Source organism: Gavialis gangeticus, unplaced genomic scaffold, assembly GCF_001723915.1.
Source record: "Gavialis gangeticus isolate Ggan-Ray unplaced genomic scaffold, GavGan_comp1, whole genome shotgun sequence".
In the NCBI taxonomy this organism is placed as follows: Eukaryota; Metazoa; Chordata; order Crocodylia; family Gavialidae; genus Gavialis; species Gavialis gangeticus.
The window spans coordinates 30,650,641-30,655,051 of NW_017728994.1; the positions used below are offsets into that span (position 1 = coordinate 30,650,641).

A 4,411-nucleotide genomic window follows, 5' to 3' on the forward strand; every position below is an offset into this window, starting at 1 on the left:
TGCTCTATTTTGCTCAGATGCCAGGGAACAGGAGGGGGTGAAAGTCCATTGTTAACTATCTTGGCTCAGTGGTACTGTCAGAGAGCACTCAGGGGGCTCTGCCTTTGATCAGCTTTGATATCTGTTGCAGGGAGGTGGAGCAGTGTCCATCACTCTAGCTCTTCTGCAGGTGGATGTGTGGGTGGTGCCAGATTGGACCATAGGAAAGGAGAAAAAACCATTATGATTATTGATGAGGATTAAGTCTTTCAGCTTTCAAGTGGAAGTTTTTGTGAGTGTTAGCTATTCAACAGGGTATACATTTGAGTGATCACATAAAGAAGCCATTAGAGAGAGCACAAATGAGTGCTTTAATGGTGTTGGGCAGTTCATCAACACTGATATGTCAAGGTCCTTTAAGGAAAAAGTCCCTTTCTCCTTGATCAGGCATCAGGTGACACTAACAGAGCTGCTTCTATCCAGTAAAGTGCAACAGAGCTTAAGGTGCAGAACTAGATTCTAGGGCTAGATCCTCATCTATGGAAACTGGCACACCAACTTCAAAGGCAAGAGATCTGCAACAATTTACAGCTTCTAAGAGAATCGGATTGTGAACAACCCCTGTAATTAAGTTAGGATCATTGCCTACAAGAGCTCAGCAGTGGTCCTGTTGGACAGGGGGCCAAATATACTTTTGTTGTAGGTGTAGTTAGAAGTATACAGAAAAGAACAAGATATTCATGTAACATTAGCAACAGATACAGCTCAGTTTTCGGTGGAGCCTGCCCATGGCTGGGTTGGGATGAGCTGCAAGCAGGCCCTGAGCTGCGGTAGGGCTGGCTCCAAGCTGGGGTAGCAGCTGGCCTGCTAGCAGCCCAGCCAGGTGGCCCCTGGGGTACTGCCACTGCAGGGGGAAGGACCAGGGCCCCCAGCAGCTCCGATGCCACTGGCAGCTCACCCCCTGGCTGCAGGCAGGCTCCACTGGAGAGGAAAAAAAAAAAAAAAAACAAATTGGGCCTCTTGCCACTTTTTCCCCCCTCCAACAGGGCTTCCAGCACCCCATACACTGTCCCCACCACCTTCCCAGAACCTGGAAATGGGCTGGCTGCTGCTGGGGCAGCGTGGGAAGGCATCAGGAGGATAGCTGGGTCTGCTGGCGGCTGGAGAAGGTGGTGGGGACGCGTGCATGGGGTGCTGGAAGCCCAGGTGGGCTTGGGGATGGATGTATTACTGCAATTTGTTAGAAACCAAATAAAATACATTGGGATGCATTTTAGTTTGCTACCGAACAGTCATTTATATTGCAATACGCCGCCTTACATTTATAGTGTGATAAATTAAAATCACAATACATCACCTCACATGTCATGTGCAACACAATTAAACCACTATAAAAGGGTAATTAAACCTCTAAAAATGGCAATTTTGTCATGTGCCCATAGTGAGGGAGTGTATTGCTATGGTGATGTAGTTGCAGCGTCATGATTTGTACCCACTGACGTTATGTCACCATAACACATTGCTAGGATGACATAGCGTCACGAGTAGACACAATCTGTGTGTCTTTTTCTTCCTTCCTTAATTTAGGGCATTTTTTAAACAAAAAATTTTTGAACATGTCAGAAAAATATATTGGCATTTCTAAGAAAACAAAACAGTCATTTTAGAAACTCTTAAAATGTTTTGAAGTTTTCCACTTTCTCTTCCTTTTTTTTTTTCCTCCCAACTGGAACTATTGACCAAATCCAACTAAAATTCACAAATAACTTCAGTCTCACCAAAATTACATTTTTGGTAGCCAATTTACTATTCGCTGATAAATTTTACCCAGCTGGAATCTGCAGAGTCAAGTAGGTGCCACCTTCCCACTTTGCAAGTCATCTTTACATACAAAGGACATCTTGTGCAAGGCTAACATGATGTGGGGCTTTTTGTGCTCAGACTGTCTGAGTTTGGTGCCTCTCTGCCAAATTCCTAGCTGTGAGCTGGCCATTGAAGAGAGAAAATATTCTCCTGGTGTCTATGCTTGGACCTGTTGGCAAGGTAGGAGACATGGGGAAAGTGTAGTTGAAGCAAGGGGCAGAAGAGAGGGATTGTGGGAGACTTATGAAGAATAGAGAAGTAGGATTGTAAGGTTGGAGAGTGGTCTTTAAGGGGCTGATCATGAGGGTAGGAGAGAGAGATTTGTGGTTTCAGAATGAAGAGCAGAACTACTGACAGGGCTAATGGTGTGTCACCAGGGCTAGGGACAAAAAAGTTACACATACACCAGTTTAAGTGATCAGAAACTGGTTTAAACCTGTAACAGAATAGAAGTTCAGTGCACATAAACCAGTTTGAAAATGGCTGAAACTGATTTAAGATAAACCTAGTTGAATGTAGTATCAAACTTAACTGATTTAGGTCAAACTGGTTTATGGAACTTCTGTCCCAGATCCCTTCCTGGTTTAAATTAAATCAGTGCCCCAGCACCCCAGCATTTTGCAGCCCTGGGCTGGGCTGTGCCATCTTCTCCAGGAAGCAGGGCAGGCCCTGCCCCTCTGCTTCCTAGCTGGAGCAGTGAAAGCTGGCTCACTGGCCCTATGACAAGAGGCCATCTTGAGGCCGATCACAACATCAGCCTGCCCACTTGTCTACGGCAGTCTGACCTGTCTTACCTGCCACGCCCTGATATATCAAGATAGATGGAAAAATGCAGGAGGCTACCCATTTAATTGCCCTGATGCCAAGAGCAAAATACATGCCTTTGTACTTTCCCTTATACCATGTCCCATGCCTCACAGATAACATCCAAAACCACCTCTGACTCCCCTGGACCCTTAGCTGGGCCACACTCAGCCTCCAGCCCATATTTGACCTCAGGGGTCTTCAGACGTACCTTGGCCTCTCTGCCCCCCTCACTAGGGCCACTACTCCGGCCAGCCTATGCACAGTCTTTCAGGCCCCCACAGACCCTACTCTATGCAGCCTCTGGCTTTGTGTCCCACACACAGCTAAACTTGGCCTCTGGCTCCTATCTGGGCCCGTACTCTGCCCTTTACTGGGGCCAGTGCTCTGCCCTTCACTGGGGCCCTGGGGTTTATGGCCCTTGGGCCTCAGGTGTCTGTCGACATCCCTGGGCCCTTAACTCAGCCTACAGCCCATTCAGGCTTCAGGTGTCTGTTGATCTGCCCGGACCCTGCCTCAGGCCTCTTCAATGCACCTAGGCCCTGTGCTTTTCTGTCAGGGTGTGCTCCCCTAGCCTTTCCCCTCCGTGGGGTACTCACAGGGCATCAGGGGCTAAGGCTTTCTGGCACCCCATCATCATCTTTCACTGGGGAAGCACAGGCATGGCATTTCCTGGAGACTGCCCCAGCATAGGTAGTCCCACCACACCATCCAACCACAGCAGGGTGTAGTTTCAGGTTATGTCCCAGGACCAGGAACCTCCTCCATCCCCATAGTACCTACCCTGACCTCCAGGTGCTCTGGGAACTGCAATCTTCAGGCTGAGTGATATTGTTCCTCTGGCTCCCTAGGTGTAACTGCTAGCTCAGCTCCTAGGGCCTGGGCTTATACTGATGCTGCCAATTAGTCCTCCAATCCGGTGGCCCCCTCGTGGTCATGTAGCAGCCTAATTGGACCTAACCACACCTACCAGCTGCACCATAGCCTGCTCAAGCCCCTTAAAGTAGTGGGTGCCAAAGGTGCCTTACCACAGCCCCCCTTCCCCCCAGCAAACCCTGGCGGAGGTCTGGGGCCAAGGAGAGGGGTTAAAATCCCCCTCCTCTGATCACAGAGCTGCCATGCCCTGCTCTGCTTGCATACTGCTGGCTGCAACTGTGGACTACAAATCCCAGAGGCACCTGGAAGCAGGAAGAGGAAGTGATAAGCAGCTCTGCAGAGTCTTGTGACTGTGATTCTGGACTGCGATTCCAAGTGACCTAAGGGACAGCAGAAAGAGGAAGTGAACACACAGCTCATGCTGGCTACATGCCACACAGCCATGTTCTAGCACCCCTGTGCCTCTGGGTTGAGCCATTGGAGGCATATGGCTGCACTTCCTGAATCAGAAGTGAATGTCTGTTCATTTGCTTATTGGTTCAATCTTTGCAGCTTAGTTTAACCTGCAAAGACTGAATCAATTCAGCTTCAGGCTTTTTGACTGTCTGTACTTAGCAACTGGCTAGAAGAACTGACCATGGGCAGGAAAGAGGTGGTGACTGAATAGATATAGTCGTTTCAGAGATGGGATGAGACATGATGTCCATGTGGGCTGGAGAAGTTTGTCCAGTGAGCCCACTATGGCTGTTAGCAGGCTTTCTGCCTGGGATATTTAGCACTAAAAACACAGTTCTCTACTAGGCTGAGATAAGTGTTACCCCATCCACTATCATCTGTAATAGAGTCTTAAGGCCTTTCAAAATTCACGTGTCTTTTTTTTTTTTTTTTT

The 4,411-nt window shown here is 48.4% G+C and overlaps 1 protein-coding gene across 1 annotated transcript in view; it reads left to right on the forward strand.

Moving 5' to 3' along the window:
- PKD2L1 (polycystin 2 like 1, transient receptor potential cation channel) overlaps positions 1 to 4,411 on the forward strand; it is a 44,099-nt gene that overhangs the window by 10,613 nt on the left and 29,075 nt on the right.